This window comes from Vicugna pacos, chromosome 9 (assembly GCF_048564905.1).
Source record: "Vicugna pacos chromosome 9, VicPac4, whole genome shotgun sequence".
NCBI classification, from domain to species: Eukaryota; Metazoa; Chordata; class Mammalia; order Artiodactyla; family Camelidae; genus Vicugna; species Vicugna pacos.
The window spans coordinates 30,646,546-30,667,913 of record NC_132995.1 but is presented as its reverse complement, the minus strand read 5'-3'; the positions used below and the strand labels follow the sequence as shown (position 1 = coordinate 30,667,913).

Below are 21,368 nucleotides of genomic sequence, written 5' to 3'. Positions count from 1 at the left end.
GAAGGATTTTCGTCTTGATTTACGGTTTCTGTGCTTTAAAGATGAAGCAAACTCTACTGACCTGGTTCGAGCGTGGAGGCGCGCTGCTGTCCTGGGCACATGTTCATCGTCAGATCCTCCCCAGACAGCATAGAAACTAGGGAAGGGCTGGCGTGTGTCTCTTCTTCTTCTTCTTCTTCTTCTTTTTTTTTAAATTAGGAGTTTGGGATGAACAGATACACATTACTGTACATAAAATGGATAAACAACAAGGACCTCCTGTCTAGCACAGGGAATTATATTCAATTTCTTGTAATAACATATAACAGAAAAGGATCTGAAAAGAAAAAAATAGATGTATATGTATGTATAACTGAATCGCTTGGATGTACACCTGAAACCAACATTGTAAATCAACTACATGTCAACTTACAAAAAGAAAAAAATATATATTAAAGCAAACGGCAAGTGAATAGCATTGTCATGAATCTCCTGCTAAAGTGGTGAAGGGGAGTCTTTGATCCTCAGCAGTCATTTGGGTCTGGGGCAGCAGGCTTTCAGTTCTGGAGGCTATTGATGACCGCTGGCTTCAAAACTGGGGAAGTGAGAACTAAGAGGTGTGCGGGCAGAGCAGGGAGCTCGCGGCAGGGTCCTTCTGAACACCCACTTTCTAAGTAAAGAAAGAAAGGGGCTGAGAAACAGGGGCTGTGCTGGCCTTTCTACCTAGAGGAGTGCATCAATGGTAAAGAAGTAGTAAACAGAAAATAATATAAGCCTGAACTGCCGATTGCAGCAAGTCCACAGTGAATGCTCATACCTTGATTTCTAAGACCTGGAGAGTGGGTTATTCAAATGTTCGAACTGGAATTTGACACAACACTGTGGAATGATTGTGAATCAATAAAAAAATGTAAAAAAAAAAAATGTTCGAGTGCATCCTGGGAGGGCCGCAGGACAAACAGCAACTTCCACAGTCCTCTTTGCACCCTGTCCATCGGGAACTCTGGAATAAATGACCTGCTGGCTTTGTCATGCAGAAAAGTGTGCCCAGGTCCCACCTGTCACGCACCACCCCACCAGGGCAGCAGGTAGTAAACTAAAAAGGGAGCCTGAAGGCAGGAGGAGAGACTCAGACACAGAGTAAGAGGCTGAATTCCCTCCATCAGGCTCTGAACCAGCATCCTTTGCAGCAGATTTGGCACTGGGGGTGAGTTTGGTGCAGTGCGGTGGAGGCAGGAGGAAGACCACTGCGTAGGAATCGTGGGTCAGATTCAGGGGCCCCGATGGCCTAAGTGCAGCCAAACACATATGAATTTATCAGACACCTGCACCACGAATTTATCAGCGGGACTCTCGGGATGGATGTGGTGAAGACGTATGAGGCCCCATCTACAGATTTCCCTGGGAACGAGGATGGAGGTTCCCCACAGTCCCTTCCGTAATTCTTTCCAATTAATCTCTGTGTGCAGATTACAGGCCGCTTGAGTTACAGCATTGCCTCCCAGAGCTTCAAAAATCTCACTTTCCTGAGACTTAAGCCTCTTTCAAATCCTGCTAACAAGGGAGAGGGCTCTCCACGGCCCAGGTGAAACCGTGGCAAGAAATGAACCTCCGTGTTGAGGGAGAGGGAGAGAGAGAGACGAGAAAGAAAGAAAAAGGGAATGCTAATTGTGCCGGGGACGCTGACAGATTTGACAGAAAGTGTCTTCATTGAGAAATTACGATCTGAAGTTCCCCCTGGTTCCCTCAGAAACAGGAGGAGAGAGGCACGAGGGAGCCTGACAGGAAGTGAGGGTTCTGAGACTTCAAATACAAACATTAGAAAAAAAACAAGCAACATCTGCAAACAGTAAGTACTTATTTATATTTTATGGAGTGTGTGCTTGGGATCCTGACAGGTTTTTAAAACAGAGACCATATTAGGCCCATTCAGAGGCGAGAATGTCCCTTTTAAAAATGCATTACCCCTCTGCACCGGCAGGTCGGCCGGCTCCGCTGGCCTCAGGTGAGCCCTGACCCCTCCCGACCTGGTCTAACAAAACACACATGCGGGTTTTGCAAGGAAACCGTTTACGGGGGGCCCCTCGCTCAAGGTCAGCGCAGGCGGGCGCTGGAGGGTTAGTATTCAGCAGGCTTCTCCCTCAGCTGACAGAGCCGCTTTGAACTTTTCCCTTTTGAACAAATAGGAAGGGAAACCACAAAGAAACAAGTGCTGGGAATCATAGAAAAGAGTGTGCGGCGAAAGAAATAAATAAGCCGCAAATAAATAAATAAGTGGCCAGCCGTGTCCCGGGCAAATGAAAGGCGTCCCTCTTAGATTTTCAGTCTTCCCAGGCGTTGGGTGCCCATGAGAAACTTTAAAATAAAAACAATAGGATAAACCTTCTATCTTTCCGCCCACTACCCCCCCCCACCTCCTCCAAAGGATGAACCCTTTATTTTTGACAACAAATAAGAGGCAGTTGGCAGGTACGGTGTGCTGTGCACCATGAAATATTTAGTAAGGCAATAACGACTCCCCGGACAGCTTAAGAAAACCACGATTATATTCAGAGAGAAAGCCACGAACAAACAGAGGAGGGGGAAACACAAAGAAAGATAAAGGAAGGCCTTTCATCCGGACTTCCTGTCCAATAATGCAGCCAGGCTTGATCCATATGTTTGGAGAAAAATCAAAGTGTCACAACCATCCAAAATGTCAATAGCTCCGGTAAGGAATATTGTCGAACATTTTCTATTACACCGTTCAAGAATTTGCCTCCCAGCGCAATTTGGAAGAAAAAACTCTTTTATTTCGAAAACGCTCAAAGGAAAGAGAGGAGGCGGGGGCTGGGAGGGAAGAGAAAACCAGGACAAGGCGCGTTTCAGCACGGGGTGTAATACAATCACGCTCTGGGCTCCCAGACCATCCTGAAAGTCAATCCTCTGATGAAAGTGAGCTCTCCTCCACACCTCTCATATGTTCTGTCCTTTTTTTTTTTTTTAATAGACGCTCTTGCAAAGGCACTTCCTGGATGGTTGGATGGAACGGAGCAATCTCCGTGCAGCGGGAAACCGGAGAAACTGAACTTCCAGCAGCCTTCATATTTGGGTAACCCTGCTGAAGGATGTAAGGTTGAGTCTGGAAGGCTCTCCTGGCTTCTCTCCATGATAGGTGCCTGGAACATGGGGCAACCCACCTTAGAGGAGTGAAAAAAAAGGACTGGCGGGTAAGCAAACAATTGACTGCGGCCTTGGCAGAATGTAAACAAAATCCACACACCTTCCCTTGGGGATCAGCCTGCAGCGTCTAGTTGGACAGAACTCGCCATACGGCGTCTCCTGGATTCGCCTCTTCAACATCCTGGAAATTCTAGAGGGAAAAATCACGCCTGAGTGACTGCTGTCTGTGGCTTGTGGAATCTTAAATAGAATGAAGCAGGCCTCCGACAATCAGTATTACTGACATACTAATCTCTGTGTATAAGCCGTTGTTCACTTCAAGGCTGTCCCGGTCCCCAAAATAATTGTTAAATGCGCTTGAGACCTTTGTGCCAGTGGGTTGGTATTTCTCCTGGTCATCTACATGGAGGTAGCACGCCAGCTGACCAGGGAGGGGTTTGGTTTCATAAAATAAAACCGCAGAGCGGGCCTGACCTTGCTCCTTTTATCCCCTCTCTGCTAGGACTTTCTGCTTCAGAACATACACTTGCCAAATGCTGAGACGCTGCCTCTAACCCGTCCTGAGGGAGGGAGAAGCTGTTTGCATTTGTGCACAGGGAGAAGGGGAGAGCAGGGGCGGTTGTCTACATTTTTGCCCCAATTCCGAGTTTATCAGAAATTGTTTGGAAGCACGAGGTAGGCCAGGCACTCCACATTTAAGGTTTCAAAATTCTAGTCTATTTTTTTCGTAAGGAAAGGGCACACAATACTTCTGAGACTTCCCCAAGATTCTGAAATTTGTGACTCATGCTTGGGGCTGAAATTCACCCAATCTGCATCGTATTAAATTTGGGGATATTTTGTACCAGGTGATAAATAGCCATTCCCCTCCAAGCCTTCTGCTGCCTGCTGCCCTGGCCATACCCCAGGGCCTCCTCCCTTCCCTTAATTCGGCACCTCAAGGGTTAACATCTGGCCAAGCAGTAGGCCCTTCAGGACATCCCCACCAAGCGCTGACTGGTGGGGGCCACTGCTCACCGTTATTGAATTATTTTGATATCACCCAAGCTCAGTTCCACCACATCCATCACCCAGTCTGAAGTCTTTCGGCCTGTCCTTGGTTGGGTTCCTGTAGAACTTCTCCAGGAGAGCAACAAAGACAGCAGACGAGCCAGACTTTTCTAAGCTCTCCCTTCCTTGGTTGGAACTGGGTTTTTGACCACCCTCCATCTGAGCCGTGGATGGAGGTGCGGGAACACTGAGGAACATCAGGCCAAACAGGCGAAACTCAACCACCTCTTTCCCAAGTCACAAGCAGTAAACAGCAGCAGAAATCAGCAGCCACAAGGGTATAATTGTCATTAGTATGTAAATTTTAAAGGCGCAGCCAAAAATATCAATACCCCCCACTTAATTTATTACTATATAAAGATGGATGGTAGTGGAGCATAGTATTGATTTTTAGAGGCCTTAAAAAAAAAACAGCAAGGAAGAAAATAGTCAAAGACAACTTAACACAAAATGCTGTGTCTCCAAATTAGTCATTGTGCTTTTTTAAAAACACGCACACACAAAACCACTGTACTGACAGCCTGCGTGGTTCAATCTTATTTGATGGGCTTTTCTGAAAGTGAGGAAAAGGCAGAAGCCGTTTAGGTAAAGAGCCCTCTCAGACTGGATTCAATGTAAAGACGGGTTAGCATTTTTACTGTATTGACAGCAAACCATTAGGCAGCCACCCTCCAGCCCAGCCACTGAGAGGAAATCGAAGAGGAAGGTTCCCTGGCTGGGCTGGGCAGGGCCGCCTGTCAGCTCCCGGTCCCCGGCCGGCCGGGCTGTCACGGATCTTCCTCTCCCCGCCTGGTGTAATTCTGCCATCACTCCCACATTTACCAAAGTGTTAGTAGGAATAATCATGACCACTAGATAAATAGGGAATTCATCAGCAGGTTTGAAACTGTTCTGGAGAGGCTGTAGTCCTGGGAAATGTGTTTGTGTCTGAAATGACGCAGAGATCAGAACATCACTGTCCCCTGTGCCGTTAAAGGATGGGTCACTTCTCCGCTTCTGACATCTGGAGATGCCTGCATTTATACAGAGGGAGACGAGAGGTGGAGAGACGAGGTGGTGAGGGAGCAGAAAGGAAACGAAAGCAATAAAGATGTTGAGACGTATTGATTTGGGAAGTGTCTGTACCGTCACACCACTTACTTCGTTTTGTTTTTCGGGAACTGGGGCTCTGCATCTTTGAACGCTCTCCTGATTAGAGCAGGTGAGCCTTTTTTGTAGCCTGGATCCAGGTTACTTCTCTCTACATCTCCTGGAGAGCCGAGATTTCCAAAAGAATAGGAATGCCCATGTTTGAAAGTAATAAGATAAGGATATTACCTGTCTCCTATTTCCTGAATTCCAGAGGTCTCTCTCGCGCTCCCTTCAACAAACCCTGTGAACTATGGATTACTGCCATGGGCTTTATTATGGCATCTGGGGAAACATTTTTTATAGAGATGTTCCACCAATAATCAGGCTACAAGCCAAGAGGAGTCCCTCACATTCATCAGCCTAGAAATATGCACCTTTTCGAGAAGCATTTTGTCAAGAGAAACCCAGACTCCAATAAGAGCTGTTCAGCAGGGTCTGTGCTATCAGACTGAGATTTCTAATTTATCAGGATGCCTCTGCCGTATGAAGCAAGAGCTCTCCTCACTTTGCTTACGAAGTAGAACTGTGGTTCACAATGAACATCTAGTTGCTAGCTGTCTTCTTGCTGTAATTGGATTTAATTCATTATCTTTCATTTCAATAAAATCACAGGGAAAACACAGGGATGAAAATGTGTAGGCTAATTGCTTATGGAAATTCAAGTGCCGCCCTCGGTATAAATTTACCCCTTGCATGAGGAAGACACAGTTGTGTCATTATCCTGGAATTTTCACAACAATATGTAATTATAGAGAGGAGCAGGTGTAATTAGCGAGTCTTTCCACAAAGCAGGTAGCATTCTTGGTTAAATATTTACAGCTGCGCAAACAGCCAGTAATAACAAGAGTTTTCTCAGCCACACGTTACAGAGCATCCAACAAATATTATGAAAAGTGGTCATTATCAGCCCGGCAGGCACTGCTTTGCCTTCTCGCTTGTGAGAAACGCTTCTGTGCGGTTTGCAGGACGGGAATCTGGGCTGAGTCGGCAGTGCGGTTTCAACAGTGATGAAAACACGGAACTATGATCACCTCTTCCCTTGCTGCTGCCGAGAGGAGCAATTAAAGCTGCATATTTAGAGGTGACATGAGCCAGGACTCCTGCACAGAAAATGCGTCGCTTTTTTTCCCCTTCTTTCTTTCCTCGGTCCCTTTTCTGTCCAAAGGAAACCCGCAGCAAACGGCAAAGATGCCGAAAGCTGCAGGCTCGTAAACTCCAAACCACTCACAAGGGTCAGCCTGACCTGCAGCTGTCGCACAAAATAAAATCAACGCAGCCCCCCACCCCTTCCTGGGCAAACACCCTCCGTGGCTCTTTATTACCAAATGATATGAACTTTGACCCAACCTGAACAAAATTTAATATTTTCTCCCAAATATTTTAAAAATGCATTCTGGGGCTCTAGAGGAGTCAGGGAGTCTGCGAGCTGTAATTTGACATCTGAATTATTCTGAGGCTGATACGGAAAGCTATTCACAAGCTTATTTGGAGAGGTGTCAATCAAGATATCACTTGTGCAGGGAAGATGGACGCAGGCTTAGGATGGCAGATAGCTTTCAGGGAACTACAAAATAAAGGGAAGGCAGGCTCTGATGAATACGTTACGTCTTCATTCTTGACGATGACATTTTTTTTTCTCGATAGAGAGTACCAACCTAGGAGACCGGTATCCCCAGGATGTGCCTTTCTCCACACCTGTAAAGACATTTTAACATTTATTAAAAATGATAACCATAAACAACAAACATGGTGTCTGAAACTCGCCTCTGTTCATTTCAATGCGCTGATTAAGATTTTAAGCAACGCTTCTAAATTAAGAGTGTCAGGCCGCCATCCTCGTCACAGGGTTGAGGTCCTGATCTCGCACGGGATTGTTTGAGCAGGCAGCCTTTCGGAGTGGATCGCCGAGCCGGGCCAGCGACGGTCCATGTTCTTTTCATTCCTTTTCGATGCGATGGGGGTGACTCAATTAGTCCCGATCATCCATGAGATGTGGCCCAAAATAAAACGGCTGGGCTCTGATAGCCTCCTCCCAAGGTATTTCCCAGCTGACAAGTCACAATGTTAATTACCCATTGTTGTGATCTGAAAGACACCGAATTTTAATTATGTAAATTCGGAGCCATTTTGTTCCTAGGAGCAAAAAAGCAGCAGACAGTGTTTTCCGTAGAGGGAACTGTAATTCCTGTTTGGAATCTCGGCAAACAACGGCAGTGCATGTGACGGGGCCAGGAAGAGTCAACTTCATCCTGGCCTGAGCAACCAGAGGACGACGTCTTTCTCAAGAGACAAAGAAAAGGACATGGTCTCCAACATTTCGTTTCTTTTGGTATCTTTCTTGGGGGCCAGTTTGCTTGGCCGTGTCTGCTAACGTAGAGGGTGTCTATAATGGATGACTTTGCAGTAGGCAAATAAACGCCTCCACCTTCAGTACCTGTGACAGCCAAACCATTATCAAACAGAAGTTACATCAAGCACCTCCAACAGTTCCCCCAGATAAGCTGGAAATGTTTCCTGCTAACTACCAAAACTCTATTTAGAAAAATCCTTCAAGCTGAAGAATAAAATCAAGTTCTCCTTGAAGCTACGGGGATCCAGGAATCTTCCCCATTTCCCAGGGAACTCCTTATTCTGGAATTATGTTCTCCTTGGCTGTTCCTTCATCCGCTCATCATCCCCTCCGTCATTAGGAATCTGTCCAATGTCCAAGAGGTACATGGTACCGAGAGCATATGGGTGTTTATGGGGATCAAGCTGGACTTGATTTCAAGTTGGACTTGATCCCCCAGGGTTATATGGTGGTGTGTCTCAGAGCCTTGAGAAAACTGATGGGGTGGGGAGGGATCATGTAACTCAGCTAGAAAAGAATATAAAATTTTACGATTATATTAAAATGAACAGTGATATATTATGGACTAGAATTTAAATTTATTGATTTTTAAAGATGAAACAGGGGACTTGAAAGAAAATGTTCCCCTGGAGCATATTACCTAACCCTTGACTGCATCACACCCCAAGCCCTGGGAGGCTGGGTGAAAGATGGTTCAAGTTTTTGCTCCTTTGCTTTGAAAAGGCCTGGTGTGCCTTGGTCCTCAAAAAGTTTATGATCTGGTGCCTTTTTTTTTTTTTTACTGCTTCTCAGTCTGATAAAAAATGAACCAAACCGCGTCACAGAAGACCTGGTCCTACCCATGGGGTAACCTTTAATGCAAAGGACCAGAATTAGGACGAAGAGGGAGCTCTGGGGCGTGGGAAGGGAGGGGGAGCGTGGGGGAAGAGCGCATGCTTCACAAATAGGTCACATCAACAGCCAAGAAAACAACTAGCCAAACTTAATCTGCAAGGTAAGCGGGCAACCAGAGACCTCACCCCCACACCAGTCCTGTTTTCAGTAGGATTTTGGCAGAATAGCCTGAATTAAAACCTAATAACTTTGAGCAAGCCTGCCATAAGATGATAAATGAGAGGAAGAAGAGTAACTACCACTTAATGAACACTTGCTATGTGCCAGGTTTATTATCTTCTCACCAGATCGCCGTCACAAACTCATTTTCCAGATGAAGAAACTGAGGCTTCAGGGGCCTGAGCTTGCCCAAGCAGACACCTCTAGCAAGCCTGTGCTCCCATCCCTCTGCCACACCACCTGCCTCAAGTGCAATTCTGTACTCCAGGTGCTCAAAATTTGGGTGGCCTAGAGGTCTCCCTGGAGAAGAGGGAAAACGGAGACGACCTCAACTAAAAAGAAGCAAGGAACGATGTTTTCATTCCTGATCGCTGAATTCACAGCCTCCGAGCATAGCTGCTGTCTCCTCCTTTCATAAACGCATTTCTTCCCTCTCCATCGGTCACTCCTTCCTCATCTACTTGCTCTGCCTTAAATATCAGAGCCTCCTAGGACTCCATCCAAGACTGTCTTCTCTTCTCACTCTGCCTTGTCTCTCCAGAGCAGAGTTTCTCAGCCTGGGCACTACTGGCATTTGGGGCTGGATAAATATTGAGGGGCTGCCCTGTACACCGTGAGCTGCTCAGCAGCGTCCCTGGCCTCTACACACCAGACACCAGCAGCTCTCCATGCACCCGCATGACTGGGGCAATCAAGACTGTCTCCCAGACACAGCCAAATGTCCCCTGGGGGGCAAAATTGGCCCTGGTTGAGAACCACTGCTCTAGATGAATTGCTACATCTTTAATTCCTGTTCCTCCGTATTTAATTACCAACTGCACACGTAGATACGGACCATCTCTCAGAGCTGCTAGTGCTCACACCTCTCTCCCAAGCTTGGCCTTACTTATTATCAGACCATGGAGGTCTCACAAGCGCCTCAAACTGAGCACATTCAAGAACGAATCTATTAGTTCCTGGACCCCCAAAGTTGCCTCTCTTATCTCAGAAACAGCCCCCAACACGTGTGAGTCATCCATCAGCACCCCCACCCCTCCAATCCACTACTACTTTCTGTTAGTTCTGCCTTCTGGCTTTCTCCTGCATCCGCCCCTGCTTCCCATTTTCAGTGTCCCTCCGCCCCCCCCGCAAACCAGACCTTGGTTGTCCTCCTCAGCCTACCCCTGCCCCATCCACATGTGCACAACAATATTCCCCACAGTGATGTGTAAGGATCTGCTCATGGTAGCCTCCCTGCTTCCTTCTGATCCTCTGGTGGTTTCCCTCTGCTCTTAAAAGAAAGTCTGAATGTCCACCATGGCCGGAGGCTGGCCTGATCTGGTCCTGCAAGCCACGCTCCCTGGGCTTAAGGCAGTTCACCAGGCGTGGTCACCAGCCCCTCATACATTTGGTTCCACCCACCAGGACTGCCCATCTCTCACTTAACTGACCCCCATTCACCCTTAAAGACTCAAATTTTCCCTGAATTAGGTCCCAAGGTGTGCTGATCCTCCCTTCCACCCCTCACCGCTACTGTGACTTACATGGTAGTATTCTGTTTGCTCCTTTAATTATGAGTCTTCTCTGCTAGGCTCTAAGCTCTGTGACGACAGAGACCCTGGTCGATTCATACACCACCGTCTATACCTGCATCACTGTCTACACTTGCATTGCATTGTTCAATATGGTAGCCACTGAGCACTGGAAATGAGGCAAGTGTGAACTGAGATGTGCTGTGTTAATAAATGGAACGAGCAAACGCATCCTCCACGCACATGATCCAACATGCCAATCAGACCTTGTTGCTCTGCTACTTAAAACCCTTCAGGAGCTTCAAGAAGGACTTTGAGCTCCTCACCACAGTCTGCAGAGTCCTTCTACCCCAGGATCCCGCCCGGGCTCCAGCCTCAAGTCTCACGCCCCATGGGAACTTCATGGCTCAGCACAGGCTGTTCCTTCTGCCTGGGTCTACCCTTCCATCCCCTCTCTGCCCAGCTCTCTCTGACTGCTCTTAAAGTCCATCTCCCAAAAGCCATCCTTGAGTCCCATGGGACAAGGAAGAGGCCCTACTGGATTACAAATCATTCATTCATTCCCTGCGTTAGCTCCTGGGGATCCAATAGTGAGGAGGAAAGATGCTTTCTATCCTCTGGGAGCTTACAGACCGGCTCCCTCATCAGACTCTGGGCTCCTGACAGCGAACACCTCTTTTATCTCTGAAACCCCATCTGTAGCCCGGAGCCTGATATAGGTCTCAGCCATCATAAATGTTTTCACAGATAACAAAATCTCGTCCACCCTGATGCCGCGGGTCTCCTGAGAAAGCATTCACAGGCAGGTGAGCGCCATTCACGCCTCAGTCTGGGATGCTTACTGACCCCCTTCCCGATGCCCCTGGGGAGAGGGGTCGGCTCAGCCCCGGAGTTACCAGTTAGGCCAGCATTTGCTCAGGGATTACTGGGCCCCTTCCAGGAGGGGATTACCTTGTGTCCAAGCCCACCGGGCATGGGAACAGCCCTCCAAATATTTGCTGAGAGTTCCTGACCTTTACCTCCCGTCCCCCAGCCCCAGGGGGCGGGCGCGTGATCTGCGCAGCTGCGGGCTGACCGGCAGCTCTGGACTCCTCCCTCCGCCTTTCTCCCTGCCGACTCCCAGCCATCCCTTGGGTATTCAAACCAGGCCTGGCTGCCAGGGCAGTGCCTCTGCTGAGTCACTCTTCCTATTAAATAGGGAGGCAGGATCCTCCCCCTGTTGACTCTAAGACCATTAATGCCCTGGGTGGCATCACTTTAATCTGTGCTCTTGAAGCCAACCGCTGTCACAGGTGCCTGGCTGGGAGGACACCGCTTATATTAAAGCTCAGGATGGAGGGGAAAGCAGCTCTGGCCAGCAGCAGTGCAGCTGGGGAACTCAGGGAAAGATGAGCCCATGACGGAACATCTGGAATGAGACACAGGATGTGGAGGGGATGGCTGTGGCTTCTGAAAGTTCAAAATTTCCCCCAACTCCCCCTCATCAAGATGAGCCACTCAGCTAGACCAAAGACATTGCATGAGGTTCTCCACAATGTTGGGATTCTTCCTGCAGGCAGAGCCAAGGGGACAGGGCAACAAGGTCATTGCTTACTAAGAGGCAAACCAGAAGAGGACCAGGCCAGGCAGAGTCTCAGAGAGACACCCCCATCCTCTCCAGGCTACAGGTGAAGAGAAGGGTTGACCGGAAGGAGGGAAGAGGCTTCCCTGGAGGGGAGGAGACCTCCAGGAAGAAGACAGCAAACGGGAAGATGCAGGGAAGGCTCAGGGGTCACGGGACTTCTGTGGGACAAAAGGCCCCACAGCAGGCGTCATCATTCTGGAGAGAGAAAGGCTCAAGGCAGACGGAATCGAAGGGTGAAGCATCCAAAAACATGTGTCTGGGTGAATACCAGCCCTGCTTGCCGGGACCACGGGGAGGGACCCCCTGAGGCTGGAAGAGATTGTATGGGGTCAGATAAAAGCAAGCGTTACCTGCATGAGGTAATGCTGGGGAGCTTTGCCACAACCTCCCCCAAATTGTTATGTATCTCTGCTACACCGAAAAGGGTCTGATTGTAAATGGAGCCGCAGTTATGGGGAGACCTCCAGGGAGGTACCTGGGGAGTAAAAGATGGTGTGTCTTGCTTTCCTACTAGGCAGGCAGGTGGGCCTCGCCAACAGAGGGGACTCAGACTCTGGTGATGGCTCCAAAGTGATGTGAGGAATGCTTTCATAGACCCCCCCCCATGCCAGCAGCCCCACCTTTGGCCGCAAGACTGACATTTCTACAGCGGGGTATGAAGGGCTGGCAGACACCGTCTCATGTGCCATCCCCTCCCTCCCACCCGCAGGCTGGCTTCCCTGAGTCTCTTAGAAACGACCATGACAGCATCAGAAAAGAAAAGAGGGGAACGTAGCAAGCCTTTCCCAGGAGCAGAGACACCAAAGTCTCAGCTCTCCGAGGAGGGCCATGGTGCCCAGGGAAAGATGAGCCCAAAGGCTAACTCCTTCACAGGAGAGCAGATAGAATTCCGATGAGCCCCAGGCCCAGAGTGGTGTTGGCAGGAAGAAATTAACAGGTACAAGGAGGCCATGGGCATGATTCCAGTGACAAAGCCGGGCTCGGCACCAGGGGAGGCTAGGCTCTGCCCCGCCTGTGAAGTTAGGCTCAGACGAGCCATGGGCCTCCCAGGAGAAAGCACTCTCTAGCTCCCAGTCTCTCGGCCCCATGGCCACTTCCTCCAGGAGGCCCTCTGGGACTGTTTCTCTTCCCACCTGCAGTCAGGGTCTCACCATCATTGGCTTTCCGGGACTCGGCTGTGACCTCCCCGGGACTCATCTCAGTTTGTGATGACACACGGTTGAGTACATTTATTCAGTGACTGAATCTTGCATTGGCCCCATGGGGACAGGAACCGTGGGGGTTTTGTTCTGTATTCTCAGAGCCATCACATACCTGGATGTATTTGTTGGGTGAACAAGGTCTTGATAGCGACAAGGGTCAAGGCTCCAATCCAGGTGGTGTTTTCAGCCTAGTGAAGACCCAGCTTAGACTATGCCATGAGGCCAAATTCCCCTCCTGTGAAGACCCTTCTTCAAAGGTGGGATTTTCTTCTCAGGCCCTTCTCATCAGGCCCTTTTTTCTTTTCTTTTCTTTTCTTTTTTTAAGTGGAGGTGCTGGGGATTGAACCCAGGACCTTATGCATGCAAAGCAGGTGCTCTACCACTGAGCTACGCCCTCCCCACCTTCCCCAGGCCCTTTTACCAACCCACTTCCCTGCCCACAAACGAGGGGAGGAGATCACCTTTTCCCACGGGCTAGAGGCGGGGGTCTCTCTCTCCAAGTATGCTGGTCCCCCTCGTCTGGCCACCACGTCCCCACGATGCCCAACAGAGGTGTCTTATTTTTTTTTTCTTTCTTTGTGCACAGGTTACAGGAGGGCCAGAAGCTGGAGGCCCTGCCAGGGCTGAGGCTCAGCGCCTCTCATAATGGGAGGTCAAATGAAATGAAAACCCACCTCCCTGGCCCCATCATCTGAATTCCTACATTGGCTATGACATGGCTAAGGGGAAAATATTGGATTTATTTTTATGAGTTAGTCATCACCCTAAGGCCCTTAAGAGGAACCACGCGAAGTGAATCCATTCAGAAGGTCAGAAGGTCATCGCTAACTTGTAAAAATAAATCCAATATTTTTCACTCTGTCTTATTAGATTTATATGATGCAGACATCCGAGGGAGGTTCTTTTTTTTTTTTTTAATGGTCATTTTCCAGTTCTAGTTAGAGTATTTCTTTCTCGCCTCAACCAAATACCCAGTTCATCTCCAGGCTTCTGATGATTGCCTGGCTGTCCGGCAATTTCTCAATTTTTTTTTTTAAGAATGTATTTTGAAATGAGTCCCTGCAAATCTTCACATCTCTTTCCATCATTCCACCTCTACAGAGATGAGCACCAATGTTTCTGGGCCGAAGTAGCCAAACTTGGAGGCTGAATATAACTGAAAGTACTTGACAGGTGATACCCACCTCATAGGCTCAAAAATTCACTTTTTATCTGGAAAAAAAAAAGGCAGGAGTGTAGGATCCATGGACTCACTGTCATTACCCAGGAAACCAACTGTGCCACCCACCTGCTGTCCCTCAAGTTCCCAGGTTGCTTCTGCCTTGGCCAGCATCACTCAAATGACAGTGAGGAGTTACCACTTATCAGCAAGTTTATGGGAAAGTCCATCCCTCTCCTGGGTGTGTGCTCAAGCTCACTCCCCTTTCTTCTCTTTCCTTCCTTACTGTCTGCACGCTTACTTCCTCTAGCGAGAGTTTGACATTTAATCATAACTGTTTTCTGTTCCCAAAACCAGCTCGGGCTGCTATAACAAATTACCATGGGCTGGGTGGCTCCCACAAGACAAATCCATTTTCCTCCAGTCCTGGAGGCTGCAAGGCCAAGGTCAAGGTGGCAGCGGATTTGGTTTTACGAGGCCTCTCTCCTGGGCTTGTAGATGGCTGCCCTCACATGGTCTTTTTCTTTTTCTCTTTGACTGATGAGAGTCACACTGGAGGAGGGCCCACCCTAAAGACGTCATTTTCACTGAATCACCTCTTTAAAGACTCTGCCTCCAAACAGAGTCACATTCTGAGGCTGGGGGTTAGGGCTTCAACTTAGGAATGGAGGAGAGAGGGGGACAAAATCCAGCTCGTAACACCCTCCCAAGACAGACACTAAGCTTTCTAAGGCCGAGGAGGCTCTGTCTTCAGATGGCTTTCCTGTCCCTCGCAGTACTCCGCTTACAACTCAGCGCAGACGGGGCTTCGCAGAGACTTGAGGAGTTAACGCTCAGCAGTGAGAGGGCGAGGATGCGCGGATTATCTTTAAGGCACATGACTGTCCAGTAACCATCATTCTTGTTATTTCATAGCCGCACTTCATATTTTATCCGTGTGCCCATGTCCACACATGTTACCCTCTCACGGACCACTTTTCTCTATCAGAGACACGTTGGACAGAAAACGCAGGAATGGCGTTGACCGTGATCTTAATCTGCTGATTACGAATGGTGGGAACCATCATAGCCCCCATGGTTTATTTGTGTTTCAACCCCTTTTTTGAAGCTGAAATTGCAAATTATTGTGTATTCTCAGGAGAAAAGCCATCAGTGTGAATTTCCAAGGCCACTTTGCCTCCTGTGAGACTTACCTAGAGCCAGTCCGATCGGCCCCACTGGGCTGGACGTGTCTCTGCTCCCCTGGAGAGTGTGAACAGTCATGTTGTCACAGGACCCTCTGGCCTGGCGGCCCCACCTCTTGTCTCCCATTCCTTCTCAGTGATGAAGAGGCTGGAGAACGCTGGTTAGGCCAGGGGGCTTGGAGGAAAGTGAGTTCTGGAATTCTCCAGAATCCATTAACTAGTGCTTTAAATTCTTATCGCTGTAAGCTTCATTTGCCCTCAGGAATATATCTTTATGCGAGAAGTAAGCTGCTCTCAGAGCGGTGTGATTTTAAGGGTCCTCCTGCACCCAGAATATTCAGCATGCTTCAGAATTCCACCATTAAAGCCACTCCTTTGATTCAAGGAAACCTTTTTCAAAGTGTGCTCTGTGGAACATTAGGTTCATATAAATCACTATCTTGAGGTGAGAAGAGAGGGAGGCGGGTAAGAAAGAGTTCTCTAAGGAAAGGGAGAGAGACTGCATTTTCTTTTCCACATTGTCCTCCTAGCTCCTAGCATGAGGCCTGCCACGTTGGACAGACAATCAATCTCTATAGAGCGATTGTCTCACTGGCCAGATAAGTTTGGGAAACACCAGACGAAAGCCAACATTAAGTGAGTTTGCTTTATCTTGGGCCTTTGCAGAGCTTCCGTGAAAGGATGTTCCTGCGGGATGCCGAGAGAGGGGGCTTCTCTGTAAACATATTTATTTGCATCTAATATTCCCAAATGCAGTTAACCGCCAGATCAAGATGCTCTTGTTCTACAGCGGAGGAGTTTGATCAATGAAGAGCTTCCTGGGCGGTGCTGAAGGAGAACACTAAAAAGCGCTGATAAAAACGGCCTTTGTGGGGACTGAGAAGCCGCTGTGTGGTCGGGGAACCTGGAGGTTTGGGAAGCCCATCTGAGGGATATGCTGACGGGAAATGCTGTCTCTGGAAGTTACCTGATTGAACGTGTTTTGGTTGCATCAGAGGTGGGCAGAGAACAGAGTGTTTCAGAGGATGCTGATTTGCGTGGATACATCCCTGGGTCCCCAGCAGGTGTCCAGGGCAGGTAAATCTTCATGGGATGGGAGAATGAGCGGGAAGTGGGGAAGGATGCGGAAGGAGGGGAGCCAGCAGAGCTGAGAATTGGGGTTGGTGGAGCCGGAGAGATGGGTGAGGGTGAGGAGTTGGGGCCCCAAGAAACCCTAAAGACAGGTCATATATTGTCGCGACGACCAAGCCCCACCCTCCCTGCTCCCTGGTGCCACCAAATCAATTCGACCTCATCACCAAGAAGCTAAGTCCATTCTTTTCATTCTGGAAAAAGACAGAGAGACAGAGAGAAAGAGAGACAGGACAGCTCCCATCTCTCAGAGCTTCAATTCAGCCCTCCCTTTGATGAGCTGCCGGCATGAAGTGCACAAAAACAAGAGCAATTTAAAACTCGGGAAACTCGGCTTTCAATAATTCCCCGCTAGGTTTCCGGCTGCAGAAGAGTAAATAACACATCGGCTACAAACGCTGGGAGCAAAATCGCCAATAACGGCTCCATGCTTATGATAACTTTCCCAATTTTCTGCAATCTCCACCGCTTCTCTCTTGACTTGGGGTCTGTATCAGATTTTTTTTTTTCTTTATTGAACATCTGCCTTGGGAGCCACTGTCACAAAAAGTAATAAACACATCAATCCAAAAGAAAAAGAGAGGATTGTGCAGTCCAAACTACTTAACCAATCAAATTGGCAGCTGGAGGGATGAAATGGAGGGGTGAGAGCTAAGAGACCCACTTCTAGAGAACGTTTCTAATGATGGTTCCCACCCGCGGCAGAAGGTGTACCCAAACTGCACCAGGGCTGCCGAATAAGTTAATTGCAGTTTTCTAACACTAATTATAGACTGCAACCTTTTTTGATATCTCAAGCCCTGGGATTAATTTGTAAGTCTTTCGTTCAGCCAAAATTTGACAGCTCTTACTTTGCCTCTGCCTCCTCCAAAATATAAGAGAACAAGGGGGAGGATCTGTCTTGGAATAAAGAATTCCTTTCCTTATAAAATAAATCCAAACAATCATATCGCCTCTCAAATTCTTACCTGTGCATCCTGCAAACGTGTACTAGAGAGGGCAATTATGATGTTCACTTGTCCCTGAAGGTCCCCCCTCCCCACCCAAATAACAACAACAAAAAAATTATGCCTGAAAGGGAAACAAAAGCAATTTATGTTTTCCAGTTATCGTCCCAGAAATAGCCAAAGATTACTTGCATACCGAGCAGATGAAATCAAATCTTTCACTACTGCTTAAAAAAAAATCCTATTACAAATTACATTTAACTCAGGTGTGTATAGTTTGCTCGTTCTTATCCAATTGTAAATTAGACCAGGGCTGCCTGTTGGGAGGGAAAAGTGGCTTTTGAAACATGTCTTATTGACTGGGTATAAATTACCTGCAGCAGATTTGTGAAGCAAATTTGAAGCAGGAGATGCCTTCAGGCAACATTGTATTGATTGCAGATTGATATTCAGCTGATTTTTAAGGTGAAAAATAAATATTGTTTAAGCAGCAATTTAATTAACAAATCATCGCACAAATGGTGAGAATGTTGTGTTGTCTAATACAGGGATTTAAGCTTTTTTTTTTTTAACAATTATCTGATAAGTGCTTAGTTTCCCCTGTAGATTAATTGTCTTTAGTTATCACTCCAAGTCTCTCTGTGAATCCGCATAAAGTAAAATAATGGTTAGGGGCTCCCCGTTCATTTTTCTTTAGACTCTAGGAGTGAGACCTCTCCCTGCTCCTGAATGAAATGAACACGCTTCTCTTTAGCCCTGGCAGAATCTGAGTTGTGCTGTTTTTAGCAGGACCCTTGTGAGACAAGTGGAAACCGGAGGGAATTGGGATGCCCAGCTGTCAAGGCAGCTCTGGCCTCAAGTTGTCACATGACCTTGGGCAGATCACTTGACTTCTCCTGGCACGGGTTCCTTCGTGGCTTAGATCATCCCTAAAGTACTGGTGTCCTGATAAACAAGCAGCTGTGTGCGGGGGAAGGCCCTGGACTGGTAGTGTCTGCCAGTTCCCATGGTGTCAATACTCCCGCTGTTGCTGATTTCAAGCTGCCAGTTTGACGTTACTGACTGCAGAGTTGGGATGAGATGCCTCAAGCCACCTCCAGCCAGCTCTAGCTGACCACTGCCCCTAAGATCCCTTCTAGTTCAAGAATTCCATCACTTTACGAATGTAACATATAGAAATGGCTCACCAGCTTTCAGAGAAGGAATAAGAACAATTTTTAAATGTGCATACACAAGAAGAGAACTATACCTTTCTGTTCTGATAATTCAGAAATTATTTCAAAACCTCCAGTATAACAGGGTTATAATGAATATCAATATGATTTCTCATTAACAGGATGTTTAGAATACCCAGCTTTTCCCATTTTGTTCTGTTAGAGGAAAAAAAAGCAAGACATCAGCAAAATCATCTAATATGGAGACAATGTCTCTAAGGGTTTCCAGAAGTCCTCCAATGAACTGATTTTTTTACATGTCTTTTTTCATTTAATTCCAAAGAACTATATGAGCATTGAAGAGAATACAGGTGAATTCGGGAAAGCAAAACATCTCTGTAATTACCTTACCCAGAGATTAACATATTGGTATATTATCATTCAATTATTTCTCTTTCCTTCTTCTCTCTTACACACATGCACTTATATATTCTACTTTGACAAAAATGAGATCAAGCAAGGTTTTGTGACTTTTTACTTGCTAAACAATGAAAATATTACCATGTCATTAAATATCCCTGCATTATATTTAAAGGCTGCATCGCCAAGCTTTAATCAATCAATCAAGCAGTCCTTTATTTTTGGACCTCTTCCAGTTACAGGGTAATGTTAAGACCACAGTGTATTCAGCATCCTGGACTGAATCTTTGAACACAGCCGTAATGATTGCTGACGAATCAATTTCAAGAACAGGAGATGCTGCATCTACTAAGGTACTTATTAAAAATAAAGATCACACTTGTCACTGAAAGAAACCTGTTATCCTTAACTCTATGAGATCAGAGAACACCCATGGGCTAGGGACAGGCCCAACGTTGGTTGAATGATGGCGTATGGTTTTATTTTGTTTCTCCATAACGATGACTATAAACATGGGGGAAGGGGCCACGAGACCAGTTCTTCATCCCTCTTCCCGTTTTGGAGAGGCTGCCTAGGAGGAAAGTGGAGGAAACCTTGACAAAAGCCCACACAACTGTCCTTGCTTGGAGGGGAGAGGGCAGGAAGGGCTGGCCTCCTGCTAATGGGCAGAGAGGGCTCCGCACACTTTAGAAGCTCCTGCAGGGCTGAGAAAACGGCCACCTGAAGGGCATTAGAAACCCATCTCTTGCCATATAGAAAATTTCTGATTTGCTTTTTCAACAATATTCAGAGGACAGTGAATCCAGGAACTAGAGCAAGCAAGATGACAAAGAAACTATCTGAGATAAGGGAAGAGTGAATGGAGAGAAAACACAATTGATTAATTAAAAACCATCATCTGAACAGCAGGTTGGATACTGCAGAAAATCAATTTAATGAGGTAAAAGACAAATTCAAGACATTTTCTATTATACACATGGGAAAGTTTGAGAGAGACCGATTTATAGTGACAGAGAAAAATGATCAAAGATGTATTTGAAAAACTTCAAGACTGCCACTAATAGAACAAAAATGGGGTATGTCCTAAATGTTTTAATAATGAGAAGAAATTAAACTTTTTTTTTATAAAAAGGATGGGAAAATCAAATTAGCCTAAAAAACCCCAAAATAACAGAAAACCAAACATTAGTCATAATATATAAATAGATTAGCTATGAAATACAAAATCAGATAAATGAGTCAAACTCTGTTAAATTCAGAGATTCTCAGAGTAAAAAAAAAGTGCTATTTAATTAGATAATCCTAAAACAAAAGGATTCAAGAATATTAAATAAGGATATAAAATTTTTGAATAATATAATAAGGTTGATTTAATACATACATAACAAATTGTACTCCCTACAAAGGAAGACAATCTTATTTTAAATTTTCCATAGAATATTTGCAAGAATTATCTTTTAACTTCCAAGGATGACCTTCATCAATTCAAAAAAATGTGTATAGTTTGCAGACTAAGAATAAGCCCAACAATGATCTCCCCTTCATTTCCAAGATTCTGTAGAAATTTTTGAAAAACACCTAAGAATAAGGGACAATCTATAGCTGTCCTAGGAAACTGAGAAGAATGCAACTCAATGGACTGATGGACTCAAGTTTGAAAGAACTTCCAGAAGCTGCAGAAATAGAAGTGAAAGATACTCCAATCAGTGACAAAGAGCCTGCCTTTAATGGCAAGTGTGGAGGAACCCTGAGAAGAATCTCAACACTCAAGGGGTCCAGCAGGACCTCTAATACCAGAAGGGCAGCGTTCAGGATGAGGACGGCCCAGGAGTGGCCGACGAGGCATCCGAGCACAGTTCTCTTTAAGATTCTTAAGACAGTTCAGCCACTTCCAGTGATGTGAAATTGATGTCCCCTTCTGTGGTCTCAGGGGCTCCCTGTGGCCCCTGGGCTCTGGCCCCTTGCCTTGTAAGCAAATCAAAGTATTGGGTGGTAAAGACCCACAGAAAAGTCATCACTGTGTAATATTTTTTTCAAAGCATGAATTTGTCACAGTCCCCGGATAAAAAATGCAGCATCTTCATTCTCAGATTCCAAAATCCTGAGTTTAGAAATTTTTAAAAAGAGTTGGAGGTGGGAGGTGGGAATGGGAATGGAAAGTCAAACCATATCTCCATTTTGAAAGTGAAGTCAACCCAGTTTTCTCATTTTCTTTTTTGTTTGTTTGTTTTTCCAAGAAAAATAAATATCTAGGCATGCTTTTTAAGTTGTTTTCAAATTCATTGAGTAAAAATCATACAGTCTAGTGTTT

General features: G+C 46.5%; 1 non-coding gene across 1 annotated transcript; it reads right to left on the bottom strand.

Moving 5' to 3' along the window:
• Positions 1-13,387: 13,387 nt before the first annotated feature.
• On the bottom strand, positions 13,388-13,460 carry TRNAA-UGC (transfer RNA alanine (anticodon UGC)). Its single transcript has one exon. It is a non-coding gene; the product is annotated as a tRNA-Ala (tRNA).
• Positions 13,461-21,368: the final 7,908 nt, after the last annotated feature.